Raw genomic sequence first — 24,583 nt, forward strand, 5'->3', positions numbered from 1 at the left:
GTCTTTGTAATATATCTACAGTTATAGTTACGGACAGAACAACATTTTGAACAGAAAAAAAATTAGTTGGTAGTAAATATAGTAATGTGCTTTCACTGAATTTGACCATCATTTCAACAGCAAATAAGCCAAAAACCTGTTAGTCCTTTTAAGATCGGGGATATTTTTTAGAAATCTAATGGTTTTTGCTATGCTGTGAGCTCGCTTCGTTTGCGGAAAAGAAAAACACCAAGCTCCTATGTACTGACAAGCAATACATGCTGAGCTGTGCATGCTAACCCAATTATTATTTCTTAGATAATTAAGTTTTAATTTTCAAAAAGCTTTTTTTTCTGTCTCTAACTATATTAAAACCTTTATAATTTCACCTAGCTTTATGGCTAGGTATTTTCATGGGGGTATAGCCTATGTATAATAACGGCCATCCCTCATAAATCCCACATTTTCAACCCTATTGCTAAGAATAGTGCGGTCCAAGGGGGTTCGCAAGGGGATTACCCCCTTGTTGAGGTAAGTAGGTAAGGACACGACTTGTAGGTTAGTTTAGGTTAGGTAGTGTTCTATGCACTTGTAGGGTCTTGTCCGTTGTTATACAAAGGCTTCTTTTTATTTATTATTATTATTATTATTACTAGCCAAGCTACAACCCTAGTTGGAAAAGCAAGATGCTATAAGCCCAAGGGCTCCAATAGGGAGAAATAGCCCAGTGAGGAAAGGAAATAAATAAATGAGAACAAATTAACAATAAATCATTCAAAAAACAGTTACAACATTAAAATAGATATGTCATATATAAACTATTAACAACTAAAAAAGATATGTCATATGTAAACTATAAAAAGACTCATGTCAGCTTGGTCAACATAAAAACATTTGCTCCAACTTTGAACTTTTGAAGTTCTACTGATTCAACTACCCGATTAGGAAGATAATTCCACAACTTAGGAACAGCTGGAATAAAACTTCTAGAATACTGTGTACTTTAGTATTGAGCCTCATGATGGAGAAGGCCTGGCTATTAGAATTAACTGCCTGCCTAGTATTACGAACAGGATAGAATTGTCCAGGGAGATCTGAATGTAAAGGATAGTCAGAGTTTTTAAAAATCTCATACAACATGCATAGTGAACTAATTGAACGACGGTGCGAAAGATTAATATCTAGATCAGGAATAAGAAATTTAACTGACCGTAAGTTTCTATTTTCCTTTCTATTACCCCATTATTATTTCTTAGATAATTCACTTTTTATTTGCAGTGAAAATAAGTGTCATTTCTAAAGAAAAGACTTTTTTTTCTAGTGGTAAACACTTTTTTTTTTTTTTTAGGAAAGGTTTTTCCATCTGTAACGATAGTAAAATCTTTACAATTTCACCTAGCGTTGTGGTTAGGTATTTTTATGGGATATGGCCTATGTACAATAACGGCCATCCTTCATAAATCCCATATTTTCAACCCTATTGCTAAGAGTAGTGCGGTTCAAGGGATGTTCGCAAGGATATTACCCCCTCCCTGTTAGGTAAGTGGGTAAGGACACGACTTGTAGGTTAGTATAGGTTAGGTAGTGCTCTATGCACGTGTGAGGTATTGTCCATTGTTATACAAAGGCTCCTTTTTATTTACCCAATCTTCTTTCTATTATACTATATTCCCTGAAACTTTTCTCGAAAATGCACTGTTGTCAAGGAAAAAGAAATAATTTGTTTTATTATAGAGTTGTACGATATTAGCTAGGGAGATTGTTATTATATTTTACTCCAGTTTTTAGCCAAATTCATGTACCATATATTTTTCCTTTTCACTCTCTTTTGTTTTATCAATTTCTGACCGTGAATATTAGAGCAAACCACCAATTTATAAGTTTTCCTACCTCTCCTTATTAAATAATTATGGCAGATTCCAGTGTAGAAACCTTGGTTTTGTATGGGGATACGCCAAAAACGTGTTATTTGCAGCAATATGAATGCCGGAAATGCATAATAAACTCAAGTTAACCAGTGGGAAAAATATATGGTTCATGTGAATGGCAGGAAATTAAAGTATCATAATTACGTATAATTGATATGTCCCTCAGATGGGTTTTGCTTTGCTGTGCCTCGATTTCCTTGTAAATAAGCATAATCTCACTGCTCTTCTGTTATGGGAAGCAGTACATGGATATGCTGCACACATCATCCCCATCTGTCACTATTAAAGTATCCTAATTACCTATGATTTATATAGGCTAATGTCCTTCAGACGGTTTTTGTTCCGCCATGGCTTGCTTTGTTAGCAAATAAACATAATCTCACAGGTCCTATGTTCTAGCAAGCGGTACATGGATGTGATGCGCACGCCAATCGTGTAAGTAATTATTTTGGAGAGATTTTCACTGATGGATGGACAACAATAGTTATATACTGAGTGGACAGCATTTTCAATGCTGTATATATATAAACAGTTATTGAGATAGATGAATTTACTGTAAATTTTGAAATATATTGAACTCTTCTCTGGGAGATGTTTTCTTTTGGCTGTAGTCATGCTGAAACTGAAGTGGAGGTGGAAAAAAATGCGTCTTGAAAAACAACATCCAGGAACTTGAGGAGAAATATTTGGAAGTTCTTAATTGGTTAAAAAACAGGTTATGATTATGTCATAGAAAAAACAGGAAAGCAAATGCAAAGAACATATAATGGACGCAGTAACATACCATCAGTGTCTCAAAAGTAAACAATGGACTTAGTGAAATGATTTTCACTTTGAATTGATCAATATGTAAGTTATTACAGTATAGCCTAACCCCCATTACAGTACTGTAGTCATGCAGAGAAAAATACCAAACTATCCAGCACATCAATTTCTTATAGCGAATTTCAGTTTCACTTGGAATTAATGTATCTTTTATTAACCGGGTAAATATATGATACCTTAGGGTAGTGTATAGGTAGTAGAGTCTCCGAATTATTTTGGGGTAAATTATAGTATAGTACAATGAGCGGTTTGGAGAAAATAAGACTTACTTGTTGTATTTTATGGTATTTTGAATGTTTTTGATAATGTCTATAGTCTATTTTTTATAGCCGTGCATATTTGCACCCACTCACAGGGGTTCCCTTTTAGCTCGGAAAGGTTCCTGATACCTGATTGGTCGGGAGTATTTTTGTCCGAACACCTTTATTATTCTCGAATAATTACCAAGTAATGTGAATCAAAACTTATTTATTAACCTATATTTCTCCATCAGATATATCTTCTGTCAATAAACAATATGAAAGAATAAATATATTATAAAGAATCGTCTTGGTAAGTCTAAATTTGATAACACAATCCGCCGAAGTCAATGATAGCAGCTTGTTTTCAGATGCACGCTTTGTAATTTTGTAATTTTCAATATTTAACTTAGCCGGTGATTATATAGCTGCAACTCTGTTGCCCGACAGACAACTCTACGGTAAAAACTCGCCAGCGATCGCTACACAGGTTGCGGGTGTGCCCAACAGCGCCATCTGTCGTCCAGATACCCAGTACTCAATGTAAACAAAGACTCAATTTTCTCTCTGTCGAGCTATCGACAAGACGTACTTACTCGCTGTTGCTAAACTGGAGTTTTTTCACAACTAATTGGTGAAGTACTTTATTCTAGTTTTGAGCTTTCACTATGCAGGTGTTTTATCTTCATCTTAAATCTTGAACTCGTTTTGGATAGATTTAATTATGGTGACAAAGAGAGTATGGACTTTCTTTCACTTTTAAATGGCCGACCCTTCCCTTAGACGGAAGTGTGTTTAGGCTTTTAGTAATTATCTTATCACGTTATAGATTTTCTTCTATATATTTTATATCTCTCCGCCTTTATTAGGCCTCTTCGATTAACTTTCCATTTATTATAAACATATAAAAATAATTTTAATGTTTTGTTTATATAGACCTTTCCTGAGAGTAGGCGGTCCTAACTTGGAAACCGAAGTTAATCAACGTTGAGCCCTTTATATCGTAATTAGCTTTTAAAGAGCTAAGGATTTAAAACTTTTTAAATGTAATATTTTATGAAAGAATTTCTTTGATAGTCTTCGTACTGTTTTCAAAGATGAACTAACGTTTAGTTTATTTATGCTACGCAGTTGTTGACGTTCAGGACGTTCAACATGCGCTCTATCGTTACGATAGAGAGAGAGTGTATCACGGTTTCACTTTGCAGTAAGAGTAAATCGATTTTGACGTTTTGTTCATTCTTTCTTAGCTTAAATGTTTTAAATTCTATTTTAAAGGAACTTTTTATTTGAAAAACCTTTCAGTGTTTTCCTTTAGTCAAATAACATGTTTTTTTGACGAAATATAATTGGGCTCTTCTCTTAGGTGCGAAATCAAGAGAGAGAGAGATAGAGACGGAGGGAGAGAGAGGAGAGAAAACGTTCCGTTCAAGCGGGGAACGTTGTTCTCGAGTTACTCTCGTCCCTAGTCGCTGTACGGGGAGGAAGGATAAAACGTTTTTAGTTTTTTATTCTCGTCCCCAGGCTATGTGTGGTGAGAGATTGAAAACGTAGTTATATGAACTAGTGTTTAGTCTCTTTCCCAGCCACTGATTTTTTTATCTTAAAATATGTTTTCTGTTTTTTGCTGGTATTAATGAGCTTGCATTATACGACTGATTTCGCAATTACTACCTTTTAATGAAGGGTAGAATTGCGTGTTTCAGGTAGAAATCAGTAAAAGTTTCGATTTCAGTGAAATAAGTGCAAAACAGAAAATCGAAGTGATAAAGTGATATGCGCAAAGTGTTACAGTGTTGTGTCCGAGGGTTCGTCTGTTCATGCCTGTCGTTCACCTAGTCCGGGACCTCTTGCATGCTCCCAAGCCCAGGGGAGAAGTAATGTCAAACGACTTATGGGTTCGAGAGGCCTTGACCAACGAACAGACGTTTTCCCTCTATGGTATCGGGTGTATCTTACCAAGATCTCCCCTACCATAAGACGAGGGAGACGTTGTTTCTCCTCGTCATCCGAAGGCTTTTCGCATAAGAAACCTGTCACAAGGTTTCGAAGCCCTTAAGCGAAAGTCAGTCCTTTCAGGACAGGTCCAGCGTCCTGGTTACAACCATTAGGACAGCTCTGACCCTATGCAGTCATCGGATAACTGCTCGCCGCCTAACAAAAACGTAACACAGACTCCGAGAGTCTTTTTTTGTAGGCAAAGTGTTGCGGTCACAGACGTTACCCTCGTCTCTTACCACAACCATTTCCGTTGATCCTTAATGGGTTGTATGGCAAGACATGCAGTATATGCTTGCCTCCCTTATGGAAGACTATTCTGCCGATTAGTCCGTTGAGTCTAGCCGTTTATCTCATTAATATCCTGGCTTTCAGCCAACCTAACGTTCCTTTGTGCTTACTGTTGACGTTGGCGTAGCTTAGTCACGTCAGTCAGGTTGTTTAGAATCACACTCGATGCGGTCTCGTGTGGTTTTTAAGCCGCATTTGGACGTTAGGCCACTTGCTGATGCTCCTGTTGACGTTCAAGACGTTCACTAACAATCGGAGTTGACTTGTTTTGACGCTGTGCGTCAACCTCCGCATTCTAGAGTTGTTTTGACTGCTCAGTCTAGGCAGTCAAAGCAGTCTCGAGTGGACGCTGTGCGTCCTCACGCACCTGTTGTGGTTGACAGTTCAGTTGTTGACAGTTCACAGACTGTCAAGCAGTTACATGACGTTGCGTTCTGGTCCGCTACTAATGCACCAGTGAGTGTGGACTCTGCTTGTAAAGCATTGCCACCACGGTAGGTCTCTCCCTTGCTTGAGACTCAGCTTTTATCGGACAAGGTTCCTGTAGATGAGGAAGTTGCTGTTCCCCCTCCTACTGATATTCCCTTGAGGACTCTGTCAGATAGAGAGGAGCCTAAAGCTGCTTAGCCTCCTATGGACTTTAATTAAATCATGATGATTTTTTTAAGGATCTTTGTCCGGATCTTTTTGTAGCTGCTGCTCCTCGTTTGCCTAAACGTCAGAGCTTACACTAGGCCTAGCTACTTCGAAGCTGTTGTTTTTAAGCTAGTGCTCTCTCTCTCTCCTAGAGAGCTTTACGTTGGCTAGGCGACTGGTTTTTCTCCAGGAGGAGTTTGGGGAATACAGCCTTTGCTTTCCCTTCTTTTAAACTGGTTTATAGAGCGAGAGTCTGATATGACACGAGAGAAGTTCTCGGCTTGGGAGTTCTTGCCTCTGCCCAGATAGACTTCTCAATTCTTGTAGACTCTCCCTGGCGCCTGACCAGGAGACGCTCCAAGTTGTTTACAGGTCAACTTCACAATTGTTTTCGAGCCTTTGAAGTTTTGCTGTACAATTATGTCATGCATAACAAGGCTTTCAGGGATGGTAAACGGTACCGCCTCAGTCGCTAACCCCGTCTGTTGCCACACCTGCTCCCGTAGACCCTAAATGGGCTTTGCTGCAAGACATGCAGTCCAAGCTTGCGTCCTTGATAGAGGACTTTAATGCGGAGAAGGTTGCTACCGAACCTTCTGGCCAACAACCTTCCAACCGGTCGGTTGTGCGCCCTGTTGACGCTGAGGTAACCTACTCGCGTCTGCCAGTTGAGGTGGTTCCTCCACCGATGCGACCCAGTGTGGGTTGCCAGCCGCACGTTGACGTTAAGCGATGCTCGGAGGTGGTTGTTGACGTTCAGGACGTTCAACAACCAGCAGAGGTGACTTGTTTTGACGCAGTGCGTCAACCTCAGCAACCCGGTAGGGTGTTGACTGCACAACCCAGACGGTCTAGACAGTCTCGGGTTGACGCTGTGCTTCCTCGCGCACCCATGGTTGTTGACAGTTCACAGACTGTGCAGCAGTTCCATGATGTTGCGTCCGGCTCCGTCACGCATCCACCAGTGCGACCGGACTCAGCGAGCCAGACGTTGCCCACTCCGTTGCCGTTTCCTCATCTGTTTTCGGATGAGGAACCCTCTGATGAGGACGTTGCTGAACAACAAGACGATCAGCCCCCAGAATAGATCAAGCCCTGCTATCCATCCAGAAGATGCTGAAGAAGGAACGCTGCTCAGTCAGGCTGTGGATGAGTCTGGTAGGGACGCTGTCATCCGTGGAACAATTTGTGTCACTAGGAAGACTACACCTCCGTCCTCTTCAATACCATCTAGCTTTTCACTGGAAAAAGGACAAGACGCTAGAAGCGGTCTCGATCCCGGTTTCCGAAAAGATAAAGTCTTGTCTGACTTGGTGGAAGGACAATATCAACCTAAGAGATGGTCTTCCCCTGGCTGTTCAGACTCCCAACCACGTTCTCTTCTCGGACGCATCGGACGTGGGCTGGGGCGCGACACTAGACGGTCGGGAATGCTCAGGACTGTGGAACTCGAGTCAGAGGAGCATGCATATCAACTGCAAGGAGCTGTTGGCAGTACATCTGGCCTTGAAAAGCTTCAAGTCTCTCCTTCGAGGCAAAGTGGTGGAAGTTAACTCGGACATCACCACGGCCTTGGCGTACTTCTCCAAACAAGGAGGTACCCACTCACTGACGTTGTACGAGATCACAAGGGACCTGCTCATCTGGTCAAAAGGTCAAGACATCTCCCTAATAACGAGGTTCATCCAAGGCGACTTGAACGTCATAGCAGATTGTCTCAGTCGGAAAGGGCAAGTAATTCCAACCGAATGGACCCTCCACAAGGATGTGTGCAAGAGACTTTGGGCCACTTGGGGTAAAACCATCCATAGATCTCTTTGCAACCTCGCTGACCAAGAGGCTTCCAATCTATTGCTCTCCAGTCCCGGACCCAGCAGCAATACATATAGATGCTTTCCTCCTAGATTGGTCACATCTGGATCTCTATGCATTCCCACCGTTCAAGATTGTCAACAAGGTACTGCAGAAGTTCGCCTCTCACGAAGGGACAAGGTTGACGTTAGTTGCTTCCCTCTGGCCCGCGAGAGAATGGTTCACCGAGATACTTCGATGGTTAGTAGACGTTCCCAGTAGTCTTCCTCTAAGGGTAGACCTTCTACGTCAGCCACACGTAAAGAAGGTACTCCAAAGCCTCCACGCTCTTCGTCTGACTGCCTTCAGACTATCGAAAGACTCTCGAGAGCTAGAGGCTTTTCGAAGGAAGCAGCCAGTGCGATTGCTAGAGCAAGGAGAGCTTCTTCCATTAGAATCTACCAATCGAAGTGGGAAGTCTTCCGAGACTGGTGCAAGTCAGTTTCTGTATCCTCGACCAGTACCTCTGTAGCTCAAATAGCTGTTTTTCTCTTATACCTGAGAAAAGGACGATCCCTTTCAGCTCCCACTATCAAGGGCTACAGAAGCATGTTGGCATCGGTCTTCCGGCATAGAGGCTTAGATCTTTCCAAACATAAAGATCTGTAAGACCTCCTTAAGTCTTTTGAGACCACCAAGGAGCGTCGTTTGGCTACCCCTGGATGGAATTTAGACGTGGTACTAAGATTCTTCATGTCAGACAGGTTGGAGCCGTTACAATCAGCCTCCATGAAAGATCCCACTCTTAAGACACTTTTCCTGATATGCTTAGCCTCGGCTAAAAGAGTCAGTGAGATTCATGCCTTCAGCAAGAACATAGGATTTTCGTCAGAAAAAGCCACTTGTTCGCTACAACTTGGTTTTCTAGCCAAAAATGAGCTGCCTTCTCGGCCTTGGCCTAAATCTTTCGATATCCCCAGCTTATCGGAGATCGTAGGCAATGAACTAGAAAGAGTCTTATGCCCTGTTAGAGCTCTTAAGTTCTATTTAAAGCGTACTAAACCTTTACAAGGCCAATCTGAAGCTTTATGGTGTTCAGTTAAGAAACCATCCTTGCCTTTGTCAAAGAATGCTTGGTCAGACTTTATCAGATTGTTAATACGAGAAGCTCATTCACATCTGAGTGAGGAAGACCGAACTTTGCTTAAGGTGAAGACGCACGAAGTTAGAGCTGTAACAACTTCCGTGGCCTTTAAGCAAAATATATCTCTGCAAAGTATAATGGACGCAACCTATTGGAGAAGCAAGTCAGTGTTCGCGTCAATTTACTTGAAAGATGTCCAGTCTCTTTACAAGAACTGCTACACACTGGGACCATTCGTAGCAGCGAGTGCAGTAGTGGGCGAGGGCTCAACCACTACAATTCCCTAATTCCATACCCTTTTAATCTTTCTCTTGAAATGTTTTTATTGTTGTTTTTTGGGTTGTCCGGAAGGCTAAGAAGCCTTTCGCATCCTGGTTGATTTGGCGGGTGGTCAAAGTCATTTCTTGAGAGCGCCTAGATTAGGGGTTTTGATGAGGTCCTGTTGTATGGGTTGCAACCCTTGATACTTCAGATCCTAGGGGTCAATCAGCGTCCTAAGAGGATCGCGAGGCTCCGTAAGGAAGACGTACTTAAAAGGCAGAGAAATTGTTCAAGTCGACTTCCTTACCAGGTACCTATTTATTTTGTTTTTGTTATTTTGATAACTTCTAAAATGAAATAAAAACTCTTAGCTCATAAAAGTGTAAACATATATTGCTGGTCTCTACCCACCCCCCTGGGTGTGAATCAGCTATATAATCACCGGCTAAGTTAAATATTGAAAAATGTTATTTTGATAATAAAATAAATTTTTGAATGTACTTACCCGGTGATTATAAATTAAAGGACCCTCCCTTCCTCCCCAATAGAGACGTAGTGGGACGAGGAGAAAATTGAGTCTTTGTTTACATTGAGTACTGGGTATCTGGACGACAGATGGCGCTGTTGGGCACACCCGCAACCTGTGTAGCGATCGCTGGCGAGTTTTTACCGTAGAGTTGTCTGTCGGGCAACAGAGTTGCAGCTATATAATCACCGGGTAAGTACATTCAAAAATTTATTTTATTATCAAAATAACATTTTTTCACATATTTTAACGCAAATTGGGATAAATTACACTCAGCATAAGTTAAACATGTTATTATAAACTTTCTTTGAATACCAGAATTTACCAAAATCATGGAATTAATAAAACCCGATATTTGTGAAAACTTATGGGGAGGTAAAAGAACAGCCTGTAGCGGCCTGGCGGGAAAACGATCCCTTCTGATTTGTAGACTCAGTTTTTTTTTTTCTTTCGTAATATAGTTCGGCCTATTCCTTTCAGTTTAAATAGTCTTGCATTGTCTCTCTTCGTATTATTTTGCTTATTATTTTCCCACATTCTTGTTCCTCACCTAAAATCTATTTATTTTCCCGATATCACTTCTTTCATAAATGAGATATCCGCAATACATACGATTCCTTATTTCTTATCCTCTGTCGAAAGTGATGGCTTGATGGGAAGCGCGTGCTAGTCTCATTAAAATAGTGTAGAGGCGGGAATAAAGAAAAAATACTATGCTCAATTTCAGGTTTACAGAATAGGTTATACTTTCTACACAGCATAAAATTTATGTTGTTATTATTATTTACATACTTACTGACGTGAGGTACAAAACATAAGGAATCGTAGTGCGGATATCACATAGGCCTATATGAAATAAGGGATATCGGGGAAAATAGATATATATCATGTGAGGAACAGGAATGTTGGAAAATACTAAGCAAAATAATACGAAGAGAGACAATGCAAGACTATTTAAACTGAAAGGAATAGGCCGAACTATATTACGAAAGAAAAAAAAAACTGAGTCTGCAAGTCAGAAGGGATCGTTTTCCCGCCAGGCCGCTACAGGCTGTTCTTTTACCTCCCCATAAGTTTTCACAAATATCGGGTTTTATTAATTCCATGATTTTGGTAAATTCTGGTATTCAAAGAAAGTTTATAATAACATGTTTAACTAATGCTGAGTGTAATTTATCCCAATTTGCGTTAAAATATATGAAAAATTACAAAATTCCAAAGCGTGCATCCGAAAACAAGCTGCTGTCGTTGACTTCGGCGGATTGTGTTATTAAATTAGACTTACCAAGACGATTCTTTATAATATATTTATTCTTTCATATTGTTTATTGACAGAAGATATATCTGATGGAGAAATATAGGTTAATAAATAAGTTTCGATTCACATTACTTGGTAATTATTCGAGAACAATGAAGGTGTTCGGACAAAAATACTCCCGACCAATCAGGTATCAGGAACCTTTCCGAGCTAAAAGGGCACCCCTGTGAGTGGGTGCAAATATGCACGGCTATAAAAAATAGACTATACTGTAGTGTAAATCCATATCTTTTTGGGCTCAAGCCATGGCGTCCTGATGGAAGGTTCCTTTTTGGTAGCTTCCTTGGGTATAAGACTACTAAGATATTCCCAGAGAATTTAACCACAGGTTATCACAGAATTCTAACTTCTGGAGCGAGTATCTCAAAGGTTTCCCTTTAAGACATCGTAATACAACAGGGGACGCGCATGTCTGAACGCGCCACATAGCTATCTTCACCCCGAACAGAGTTAATGCTTCGGTGTGTAAGGACTGAGAATAGCTGGGAGCCGTTCCACAGCTAATCTCACTCGTGGCTACTACTGATACTCGAGACGTAAACAAACGGACGCCATTGCTCTGATGACGTCACGCCCGTCTTCATCCTTTGTTTAGTAGCTGCCCTACTTAGACGGATTTTCCCTGTGTTATCTTTATCGCTTTGCATCTTCGCTATGTCGTTACCTTCAGCCTCGCCTTCTTCTGGAAAGTTGAGTACAAGGTTCCAGTATTGTTTAATTAAGCTCTGGCCGTAAAGTAAATATTACTTTTCGAAATAATTGATGTTTTGTGGCAGAGCTGTGCCTCTACCGGACCCGCCATTTTATGGCGTCGTTGTTGTTATGCATGTCTTATTTAGTTAGCCACAACAACGTTTCCGGCATTATATACTAATCGAATTCATTAGTTTATTTAGTCTTCATAGCTAGGAACTTTTATATCGTGTTTAGACGCTTTTTATCGGTCATCGATTGACCTCATACCAGTCGGCTTCTATAGCCCCCAGGCCAGGAGCCTACATACAAGTGTTCATGCATGATTTATTAGTGATCCTAGACTAAGTTATGAAGATAGTGGCATTATTATTTTACAATACTTTTGACAGTGATGCAAATGTTTTTCGCCTTCAGGGACCATATAGGGGATAGGCTAGTCAGTGACTCTTTCTAGCCTAACCTAATATTAGGACCCCTATATGCTTCCTTCATCCCCTGCCTTGGCATTCCCTCTATTTAGCCTTGATCCCTTTTCTGAGTAAAGGGATTAATTGTCTAATAGAGTATATATCGCCTCTCTGTCCTCCCTAAAGGAATGAACCCCCTTTAGGGCTGCGTCCGAGAGTGAGGTTAGGCTAGCCTACCTCTATGGCTAGGATAGTCTATGACTTTCCTGCGATAGCGATATGTCTTCTTCCTTTCCTAGTTCAGGACTTTTAGCCCTGTTCTAGGTTAGGTTAGGAAGGTTTCTCTGTTCCATGCTGAAACTGTACTCTTGCACCGTTTTAGCCGATCAGCCTGATCTTAGGTTAGGGAGTGTCCTCCCTTTCCTTAGTGGCCGCTCTGGTACAGAAACCCTTCCTGGGAAGACTTCTCTCTTCTCCCTCCCCACCTATCTCTTGTATAGCCTAGCCTATGCTTAGGTTAGTTTATACTCATCTGTCCCCTGTCCTACAACTCCTCCTTAGGGTGGAAGAGTAGGGCTACCCGAGCTTCCTTGTGCAGTCCACTCTGGTACATATACCTTCATAGTGTCCTATAAGGTTAGTTACTAGTATAGTTCTGCATATGGGAGTCTCCCCCCCCCCCCTCTTGGGTGTTCCCTAGCCCTCCCTTGGGCTACCTTGCTCCCGGTCCCTAGTGACCCCTGCTCATGGATGTTAGAGCCTGCCTCTATCATGGGTACACCCCCTCAGGGAGGGGGAGGGATGTCTGGAACCCTGATGGTACTTCCTGCATCCCTTCCCCCCTCCCCCCCTGTCTCTCTATCTATCCGGGTGCCGGTCTCTTGCCGCCTCTACTGTCGGCAATACCTGCCTCCTACTTGGTGACTTCCCTACCCTTGCCGCTAGCCCCCCGTGTACCGAGGGACTGCCGGCTGCCGCCGGCTACTACCGGCGGCTCTCCTACTCCTATCTAGTCGTCCGCTTGCCGGTCGATCACCGGAGTGCCGGCGTATACTGCCGGCAACCCGATACAGCCTTTACCATCCTTATCCCAGTCACCAACCTGGCATCCTCCGACTGCCGGAGCCGCCGCTCCTTGCCGGCGTGCCGCCGTTGTGCCGGCGGCCGCCATCCTGGTATTTAACTGACTTTTGAAAATTGTCTGTCCTAATGCCAGAATCTATGCTGGAGCGAGCTCCGGCATGCCGGCGGCTTGCCGGATGCCCCGGAGGCGTCAAGAATACTTGCACCCCCTTACTGTAGCTATCATAAGACTATGATAGCCCTATATCGCAAACAGATAAGCTGCTTCTGCTATTAAGATCAGTACCTAGTACTGCTCTATTAGTGATCATGCTGTCTCTTTGCATTCTTCTAATTCCAGCATGCTATGTGCATCTTAGCACGGCTGGTTGCCAGAAGCAGTTACCCTTTAAATGAGGCCTTCTGGCTCTGAACTGGGAACCGAATGAATTCGATCCCAATCTTGTCCTTGGTTTTCCATGGAATTCCAAAATACTTGGAATTCTAGGAAAATATATCCAATGATCTCGGTCATTTGGATTATCCAGGGACCAAGCTTATGGTAACCAGCCGGGCGAGATGCATGGAGCATGTTCTCCTTTACTGTTTTCATTCTCTATGCATCACACCTTCTTTAAGTTAAAATTAATGATTAATATTAACTTAGTTTAAGAGCCATTCTTATGACTCCCCCATACTCATTTTCTCTTTCTTCCACAGGAGGAGCAGATGAAGTGTGACTTCGCCTTCTGCGCTGTGAAACGCCCGCAGTTTTACGGGCATACGGCTTGCAGGACTCACGCCCCTTGTGCAGACAAGAAAGGGGATTTGAAGTTTTGGAATCCACTGGATTGTACGGTCTGCCAGGCCCACCTAGTTGAGGCCTTCCATAACCCTCCTTCAGCGGAGGTTAGAGACATTTCTCGTGAAAAGCTGCGCAAGTGGGTGCGTGGCTTTCAGAAAAATGCTACTGGACCGTACCTGGCCACCGAAGAACTGAGGTCCCTATTGTTCCCTAAGGCCTCCCCTGACTCAGTGGTACCAAAAGATGTGATCCCCACTGTCCAAATTACGGTGGAACCTGATGTGGTCATGGCTCAGTCCATGCACGAGTGTCGTTTAGATTCTGAGGATGATGAACAGATTTCAGACGTCTCGGAAGACACGGAGAAGACGCTTATGGCTCAAGGAGCCGAAGAGGACGAAGACAAGGTGGAGTACACCGAGTCGGAGCTAGGAGCTGCTCCTTCGTCCATCCCCCCTCCTACTCCTACACCGACGGAAATGTCCATTCCGTCTACCTCCTCGACTCCGGATCCTTCTTCTTCTACTCAAGAACTGATCCGGCTGATTAGAGCCGTCATGGACGACAGGCTGAAGGAGAACCAGGAGTCCATCAGGTCGATGATTGGATCCAGAGAGCCGAAGAAGATTTCGGTCAAGGATCTCCCCGCTTGCTCTCATGCCAACCCGTGGAGGTATGCAGAGCATATGGTTATTGCGACCGGCAGGATCTTTGTCAGTGATAAGATCGGCACGGTCCCTTTGGAAGATGTGGAATTCTTCCCAAGCTTTGAGGCCTACCCGGACTGTTACGTCCGGCTTCATTCCGAACCTGCCTCGAAGGAAGAGACCGAACCTAAAGAAGAGATAGTGTTCGATCTCACAAAGGCCCAGGCTATGCTAGCCTCCGCATTTAAGAGTAGAGGCTTTACCTGCTCTAAGCTTCCGGCTTTGAGCAAGAAGCACCCTACGTACGTTGCACCTGACACTGCGGTTCTTCCATTCTTGGAAAAGGCCTTAGCTGCATGCCTTAAAGCGGCGGAAGAAGGGAAACCCTGCCCTGCACTGGAGGAGTGCAGACCCTTCTCCATCGTGACCCCCCCTGACGCTCGACACTGGAAAGATGTTCAGCATACTTTCGTCGTGGGAAGGCTCGATCCTGACGTCGCCGGACGTCAGTTTAATGAAGACCTCCCTAAGCTCAACGATCACCTCCTTCGCCGGGAACAAGACACGAAGGAGAGGCTTGCGGCATCTCTTTCTCATCAAGTCCAACTGGAAGTGATGGCCTGTGACACTAGAGTACCAGATCACTACATGGTACTCTCCAAATCCCACTTACTGACAGTAATGAAGGACTTGTACCACTTCATAAAGGCTCGAAGAGCCTGTCGTGAATTCGTGTTTGCCGGTGCCACCGTGAAACACGAACCCCGGAGGCTGATTTCCTCCAACATCTGGGGAAAGCACCTGTTTCCTTCTGACCTTGTCAAGGAAATAACTGACAGACCCGCCACGGAGAATAGGAACCTTCTCCACAAGTGGGGCATGTCCAGAAAAAGGAAACCCTCTCAGGACGATGGACCTCAGCCTAAGAGGAAACCTCAGAAGCCAAAACCCCAGCAACGTCAGCAACGACGTCAGTTTCCGGGACCCGCTACCTCCCAAGTGGTTGCCCAACCACAACAGACCTTTCAATTGGTCCCCCAACCGGTGTTGTCACAGTCACCGGTCTTCACCCCTGCCTTTGAGCAACCATCCACTACCTTTCATGCCAAAGGTAGAGGCTCGTTCAGGGGTGCAAGCAGAGACGCATCTCGCCGTCCCTCCAGAGGTAGAGGAGGAAAGGGAGCTAGCGGCCGAGGCAACAAGTCCTCGGGACACCAGAAGCAATGAAGTGCTTCCGGTGGGAGGAAGACTCCGCTAATTCCAGGATCGTTGGACCTTCGATCCCTGGGCACACAGCATCATCAAGAACGGTCTAGGCTGGAGTTGGACGCAACCACCCCCAATCTTCCAGCAGTTCTTCCAGCAATCGACCCCCCTTCTGGAAGAATATGTTCTAGACCTCTTGAACAAGAAGGTGATAAGGAAGGTAAAGTCCACCAGGTTCCAAGGGAGACTGTTTTGTGTTCCCAAGAAGGACTCAGACAAACTCAGAGTCATTCTGGACTTATCCCCCCTCAACAAGTTCATAGAGAACAACAAATTCAAGATGCTGACGCTTCAACAAATAAGGACCCTTCTGCCTCAAGGTTCCTACACGGTCTCTATAGACCTGGCGGATGCCTACTGGCACATTCCAATGAACCATCACGCTTCCTCCTACCTAGGATTTCGACTCCAAAGGAAAAGCTACGCCTTCCGGGCCATGCCATTCGGCCTCAATGTGGCCCCTCGGATCTTCACAAAACTGGCGGATGCCATAGTACAACAGCTCCGCCTAAGAAACGTCCAGGTGATGGCCTACCTCGACGACTGGCTAGTCTGGGCTCCATCGCCCGAAGAGTGTGCAAAGTCTTGCAACGAAGTTACCCAGTACTTAGAACACCTGGGATTCAAGATCAACGAGAAAAAATCTCGCCTCTCTCCAGCTCAGAAGTTTCAGTGGTTGGGAATCCACTGGAATCTTCAGTCACACCGCCTTTCCATCCCCCAGAAGAAAAGGAAGGAAATAGCAGGGTCTGTCAAGCGACTACTGAAATCCAAACGCATTTCAAGACGACAGCAGGAACGAGTTCTAGGCTCTCTACAATTCGCCTCAGTGACAAACCCAGTGCTTCGTGCACAGCTAAAGGATGCCGCGGGAGTCTGGAGACGCTCGGCATCCATCGCTCGAAGAGACCTCAAGAGACGGCTTCCAAACAGACTACGACGCCTCCTAAAGCCGTGGTCGGAAGAAAAGGCCCTGAAAAGGTCCATTCCTCTCCAACACCCTCCTCCATCACTCAACATCCACACGGATGCCTCACTGGAAGGTTGGGGAGGTCACTCCCACCTGAAACAGGCTCAAGGTACCTGGTCTCCACTATTCAAGACGTTCCACATAAACATCTTGGAGGCCATGGCGGTCTTTCTAACTCTGAAGAAGTTATCCCCGCCGCCCTCGATCCACATTCGTCTAACCCTAGACAACTCGGTGGTAGTTCGTTGTCTCAATCGCCAAGGCTCAAGATCGCCCCAGATAAATCAGGTGCTTCTCCCAATCTTCCGTCTGGCGGAGAAGAAGAAGTGGCACCTGTCTGCAGTTCACCTACAAGGATTCCGCAATGTGACAGCGGATGCTCTATCTCGGACAAACCCGATAGAGTCGGAATGGTCTCTAGACGCAAGATCGTTCTCCTTCATCTCTCACCAAGTCCCAGAACTTCAGATAGATCTCTTTGCAACGAGCGACAACAATCAACTTCCTCTGTACGTAGCCCCGTACGAGGACCCCAAAGCAGAAGCGGTGGACGCCATGTCACTGGACTGGAACAGGTGGTCCAAGATCTACCTGTTCCCTCCCACCAACCTTCTGTTGAAAGTCCTCTCCAAACTGAGAACCTTCAAAGGGACAGCGGCCCTAGTGGCTCCCAAGTGGCCCCGGAGCAACTGGTACCCCCTGGTCCTGGAGCTGCAGCCCAAGCTGATCCCTCTCCCGGGCCCAGTTCTCTCTCAACAAGTACAGAAGTCGACTGTCTTCGCTTCATCATCGAAAATCAAGGACCTTCATCTCATGATTTTCTCTCCCTTGCCGCAAAGAAGAGGTTTGGGATCTCGAAGAAAAGTCTAGACTTCCTAGAGGAATACAAGACCGAATCCACGAGACGGCAATATGAATCATCCTGGAGGAAATGGGTCTCCTTTGTCAAGGCAAAAAATCCTAAAGAAATCACCATTGATTTCTGTATGTCCTTCTTCATTCACCTTCATGGACAAGGATTAGCAGCCAATACGATTTCAACCTGCAAATCGGCCTTGGCTAGACCAATTCTATATGCTTTCCAAATTGATCTGTCCAACGACATCTTTAACAAACTACCAAAAGCATGTGCTCGCCTACGTCCAGCACCCCCTCCGAAACCGATCTCCTGGTCACTAGACAAGGTACTCCATTTCGCCTCCAACTTGGACAATGATTCATGCCCCCTCAAGGATCTGACTCAGAAAGTTATATTTTTATTTGCTCTCGCTTCGGGAGCTCGAGTCAGCGAAATAGTGGCATTATCAAGAGAAGAAGGACACATCCTGTTTACCGATTCAGGAGAAGTGACCCTCTCCCCTGATCCGACGTTTCTCGCTAAAAACGAATTACCCACCAAAAGATGGGGCCCTTGGAGAATATGCCCCCTGAAGGAGGATGTCTCTCTATGTCCAGTAGAGAGTCTCAAGGTCTATCTTCGCAGAACTTCGAACTTTGGTGGAGGCCAACTCTTCAAAGGAGAAACATCGGGCAGCGACCTGTCACTGAAACAATTACTAAGAGCGAAAATCACCTACTTCATTCGCAGAGCGGATCCGAACAGTACACCCGCTGGTCATGATCCTAGAAAAGTGGCATCTTCTCTGAACTTCTTTCAGAGCATGGACTTTGAAAGCCTTAAAAACTTTACGGGCTGGAAGTCCTCGCGAGTTTTCTTTAAACATTATGCGAAACAAGTGCACGAAGTCAAACATTTTGTGGTAGCCGCAGGTAGTGTTATGAAACCTGCACCTAACTCTGCGTAGAACAGTGAGTTACTTGGGACTCTAACTCTTCGGGTGCCTATGTTGACCCTCGAGCGATTCATAGTGATGTCTAAAAACACTTAGTGCTTTTATAACTGTTCTTATCCCAGGTGAAATGTCATAGTGTCACACAAGTGCCGCATGCCTTGAGCATGATGTGTTATTTAAAGACTTGCGTTCCTCGAGAACGAGTACCTACTAATCCTGAAATTCCTTTTCAGATTCAAGAGCAAGCCTTTATTTCTATGTACATTATTATTACTGTAAATGAACTTTACTTTTGCTGTAAATTATTTAATTTCTGCATTGTGAAATAAAATTTCTATTTTATTACTTATGCGTCTCTTTCAGCTCCTACTTACTATGAAATACATACTGTCATAGTTTTATTTATTCCTCCTTTCTTTTGGTTATGAAGAATTTAAGATGTCTAATCCTAAATTATATTCACCCTGTCTCAGTAAGGTTCCTACACGAATACTTACTTCTGATAACCAAGAGATGAACTCTATACACAGTGCCCAACCACCACTGGTCTAATTCAGAATGTTCCTATACAAATACCAAACATTCCGCTTCATCTCTAAGTTCTTCAAGTTCTTCTGTCAGGATGAATAGCCCTTCAATACCACTTTGACGTCGGCATAGCCCATGGGAACTTCCTACCAAGGGGGGCAGGATACCTCGTTCCTATGGTTCTTTACCTAAGATTACTTTGCTGTTTTGTCAATGCCTAGGCACTTAATACTGGGGGAAAATCTACCACGATACATTGATTCTCTGGTACTCTTCCATCAGGACGCCATGGCTTGAGCCCAAAAAACGGATTTTGAGCGAAGCGAAAAATCTATTTTTGGGTGAGATAGCCATGGCGTCCTGATGGACCCTCCCTACTACTTCGTCCAGTTTGTTCCCACCCTACGCAATTGTATCATGGTGATGGGCAGCAACTGGCTTCAGGATGAAGACGGGCGTGACGTCATCAGAGCAATGGCGTCCGTTTGTTTACGTCTCGAGTATCAGTAGTAGCCACGAGTGAGATTAGCTGTGGAACGGCTCCCAGCTATTCTCAGTCCTTACACACCGAAGCATTAACTCTGTTCGGGGTGAAGATAGCTATGTGGCGCGTTCAGACATGCGCGTCCCCTGTTGTATTACGATGTCTTAAAGGGAAACCTTTGAGATACTCGCTCCAGAAGTTAGAATTCTGTGATAACCTGTGGTTAAATTCTCTGGGAATATCTTAGTAGTCTTATACCCAAGGAAGCTACCAAAAAGGAACCTTCCATCAGGACGCCATGGCTATCTCACCCAAAAATAGATTTTTCGCTTCGCTCAAAATCCGTTTTTGAGTCATCGTAGGTCGACTACTATAACTGGAAAGTTATGGGTTTTGCGCTAGGTATCGTCATCCATATCATTCGAAACACCTTGAAATACATGTATCAGTCTTATTTTACGTGATTTATATTGTTTTGTTCAAATTTTGTTGTTTCCACCAGTTATCGTCATCAAAAACTAGTTGTCGTAAAAAAAAAAAAGTTACCATAATCAAAACTTAGTAATAGTAATGAAACACAATCAAACACTAAAACCTTTGTTTTCAGAGAAAATATTTATTTTGGGTCAACAAAAGACTCCTTACTTAATTGAGTGTACTTACAAATATGTTAGTATGCCAAATTAATACTATTTAATTATTTATGGGTCTTTACTCGATCTGAGATCACTCGGAAGTTTTGAGCAATCTTGCCTTCACAAACAGGTAAGAATACTGGAATGGGATGTCAGGAAGGTTCTATCGTTTTTTTTCAGGAAAGCTCTCTTCTAGCCTTTGAGGGAAGCATTGTAGAGGGACCTAACCCTCAAGGCTATTTTTCTACTGGTGTTAGCATCCCCTAAGAGAGTCTGTGAGCTATACGGGATCTCTTACCTGGTCTCGCACTGTGAAAAATGGAAAGATTTTTTCTTGGAATTTGTGGCCAAAATATAGAATCCCACAGTGATGGATGAAAAGATTGGACTTGTTCTTAATCTCCCCTCTCAGATCTGTTTATAATTCTGCAGAGGACCTCCTGCTGTACCCCATCAGGAGATACCTAAATCGAACGGCACTGCAGACCAACCATGCAGAATCTATTTATAGCCACAGGGGCAAACATGAAGAAAATTAGTGATGATTTAATCTCGGTTTGTCTACGCAAAACCATATGAAAATAGTGGTGGCATGACTCCTCCCCAGTATTAGGGCTTACGAGATACGTGGAATGTGAGTGACTTTGGCCTTCAAGAAGAATGCCTCAGTAGGGCAGGTGTTTAAGGCACGGGTATGGAAGAGGCAATATACCTTCACTACCCACTATTACTGGAGGGTTACTCAAAGACATTGGATACCTTCTCTTTAGGCCTGGTCATTGCCCACCTACAAAGAATTTATTACATGTTCAGTTAGTTTTTTTAACCCAATAAGAGGGGAGATGTATTATTGAGCAAGCCTATCTTCTCTTCTCTGTTCTTTCTACCCTTCCAACTGTCCTGCTATCCTGTGTCCGCCACTAAGAAAAGATGAATCTACCAGGTGAATTCTAGGGGAAATGGAGTTGGTTTTGTACTCTGTATACTCATTGGAGGTAAGGAGCATAGAACTGACAAACCAGATACTTATGTGGAACTTGGCAATAACGCCATCTGTCTAATGTTCCCCTTAGAGCAGTAGCTTTTGTGGTAGATACAGTATCTGTTTCTCCCTTCCATTCCATCGACTGAGAACATATACTGATAGAGTAGGCTTAACTATATGGCCTCTTTCAAGTACTGGAGGTAGCAGTGTCCTCCCCCTCCTAACTGTTAGTATCCTATTCAAAAGAACATGGGTATTTATTCGTATCATAATGAATCACAAAGTTTTCAATATTAAACTTACCCGATAATCATGTAGCTGTCAACTCCGTTGCCCGACAGAATTCTACGGAAGGGATACGCCAGCTATCACTATACTAGAAGGGGGTGTACTCACCAGCGCCACCTGTGGCCAGGTACTGCAGTACTTCTTGTTGATACCACCTCAATTTTTCCTCTGTCGTGCTTCCGGCAAGACGTTCTTGGATACGCTTATAATTTTGGAGTATTGTTCACGGTTTTTGGTGAAGTATTTCTCTAAGATTTCAGCTTTCGCTATACTGGAAACTTTTCTATTAGCTTAGATAGCTTTTATTTGGTTTTGATTAATGGTTAACAATCTTTTGCTTGATTTGGAATCCCCCTTGACTAGCTCTTTGATTCAAGATGTCTGACCTTTCACAAGCCCCACCCCATAGACGATGTAGGTCTTGTAATAGGCGTATTCCGAAGGCCTCGGTTGATCCTCACACCGCTTGTTCTGACTGTAGGGAAAGACCCTGTCAGTTAGAAGATCGATGTGAGGAATGCGCCGGACTTTCGGAACTTGAATTTGTTCGATTCCTTAAATATTCAACCAAGTTAGAGAGAGAGAGAGTTAGGAGGAGTTCTTCTCGCTCTTCGCTTTTTTCCTCACCTCATGATCCTCAACCTTTTCCTCCCCCTGTAGTGGCTACCCCCGAACCTACTATTTGTGCTCAACCTGATATGTCCGATGTTTTGCGTGCCATTCAGGCTTTAGGTGACAAAGTGGAATCGGTGGTTAGTGACCATAAGTCTCTTTTGGCAGACGTCAAAGAACTTAAGGTCAAAAGTGCAGTGGGAGGTGATAGTGCCAGTGCTGTGCCAAGTGCTAGTGTCAGTGCGGTGCCGAGTGCTAGTGTCAGTGTCAGTGTTGTGCGTGAGGGTACTTCTGTGCGTGCCAGTCGTCCTCCCAGTCCGGGACCTCTTGCAAGCTCCCAAGCCCAGGGGAGAAGCAATGTCGAAGGGCAAAAGGGTTCGGCAGGCCTTGATCGGCGCACAGAAGTATCCTCGGTGGTTGCGGGCGTGTCTTACAGAGACCGTCACTCCCACCCGCAGACGATTGAGCCCTTATTTTCCTCGTCTGCAGAAGAAATGTCGGGGAGAAAACGCTGGACTCAGGTCTCAAGACCTCTTAAACGTAAAGTCCAGACCTCAAGAGTTCTACAACCTGGATGCAGTCATTGGATTAGCTCTGACTCTCCGCAGTCATCAGGTGACTGCACACCTCCTAAGAGAGGTAAGGCGATGCCTCAACAGACCTCATCTTCTGTTAAGGCTTTGCCTCAGCAGACCTTAGCGTCTGTTGACCCCAAGATGACTTTGCTGCAGTCCATGCAGTCACAGCTTGCGGTCTTAATGCGTGAGTTTCAGGCTGAGAAGGTTACACCTCCTCCTGCGAGCGCTCCGCCTCACCGCAGTCCAGTCTGCCAGGCGTACGAAGTTGAGGTTCCTCAGGCTACCTTACCGCGTTCTGAGTTGCCAGTTACCAGCGGTGTGCAGCAACCTCCGCCTTCCTTAAGACAACCTCAACAATGGGAGCAGGAGTCTTATGCCTTACTTCCTCCTCTTCCTCTTGCGGTTAGACCATCGAGGCAACAACCTCTTGAGGTACGACAACCTCTTCCATCCATGAGGCAGCCACCTCAGCTCTCGCTGCAGCGACCTCAACTCTCCTCAAGGCGAGAGCCTCAACTCTTAAGGCTAGCTCCTCAGGAACCTCAACTCGCGAGACAGGAACTGAGTTCTGCGCAGCCGCTACCTCAACTCTCGCAGCTCACACCTCAGGAACCTCAACTCGTTCCTCAGGAACCTGCTACTGCGCATCCGCAACCCTTGCAGCAAGCGCAACTCTTGAGACAGGAAGCTCATGCTAGGAGTCAGCCACCTCAACCCATGCGCCTACCTTCCTCTACTCTTCTTGACCAGTCTTTGCAGCCTGAACCTCAGGTTTTAATTCAGCAACAGAGACTTGAGGATGAAACCACAAGTGTTTATGCACCCGCTTGTTCAGATTCTGCTGTTCAGCATACCGCTGTTACTTTACCTCTCACTTCGCTACACTCTGGTGATGAGGTTTCTGAGGAGGAAGCTGCGCACCTAGATCCCTCTTCGGACGTGGAGGAACCCAAGTCTTCTCCTCTACCCATTGACTTTCGTAAGGTCCTGGCTCTTTTCAGAGAGGTATACCCGGACCATTTTGTTTCTGCTACCCCCCGCTCTCCTCCATCTGAGTTTTCGCTGGGCATGCAACCTGTTAAGTCAGCCTATACTAAGCTCGTCTTTGCTAGATCCTCTAAGAGAGCTTTAAGAATATTAGGGGATTGGTTGCAGTCCAAACAGCAACTAGGGAAGACTTCCTTTATGTTCCCACCTACTAAGCTCACTTCTAAGGCGGGCGTATGGTATGCCACAGGAGAGGAACCAGGCTTGGGAGTCCCTGCCTCTGCCCAGGCTGACTTCTCAAGTTTGGTCGACTCTCCTCGTAGATCAGCGATGAGGCGCTCTAAGGTCTGCTGGACCTTTTCCGACTTAGACCACTTCTTAAAGGGTGTATTTCGTGCCTTTGAGATTTTCAATTTTCTCGACTGGTGCCTGGGGGCCTTGAGCAAGAAGACCTCCCCTGCGGACAAGGACTCAGCCATGCTTATAATGTCCTGCATGGATAAAGCTATTCGGGATGGGTCCGGCGAGCTTGCATCAATGTTTGTTTCAGGAGTTCTTAAGAAAAGGGAGCAACTTTGCACTTTTCTTTCTTCCAGCATCACACCTTGTCAAAGGTCTCAACTCCTTTTTGCTCCGCTTTCTAAGTTCTTGTTCCCCGAAGAGCTTATCAAGGATTTGTCTGCGGCCCTGATTCAGAAGGACACTCATGATCTTGTGGCCTCTTCAGCTCGTAAGACTAAGGTTGCTCCCTCAGTTCCCAGGACTTACCGCACCCCAGTGGCTGATACTCCTGCTACAAGGTTTATTCCGCCCTTTCGTGGCAGAGCCCCCAGCCGAGGAAGCTCCCGTCCAGACTCTTCCAGGAGCAGGTCTAGGAAAGGTCCCAAGACTTCAAAAGGCAAAC

The 24,583-nt window shown here is 44.6% G+C and overlaps 1 long non-coding RNA gene across 1 annotated transcript in view; it reads left to right on the plus strand.

Annotated features, from left to right (window-relative positions):
- The window catches only part of LOC137621156 (uncharacterized), a 33,818-nt gene that overhangs the window by 427 nt on the left and 8,808 nt on the right, over window positions 1–24,583 (plus strand). The gene's annotated exons all lie outside the window — the stretch shown is intronic.

This window comes from Palaemon carinicauda, chromosome 27 (genome assembly GCF_036898095.1).
Source record: "Palaemon carinicauda isolate YSFRI2023 chromosome 27, ASM3689809v2, whole genome shotgun sequence".
Classification (NCBI taxonomy): domain Eukaryota; kingdom Metazoa; phylum Arthropoda; class Malacostraca; order Decapoda; family Palaemonidae; genus Palaemon; species Palaemon carinicauda.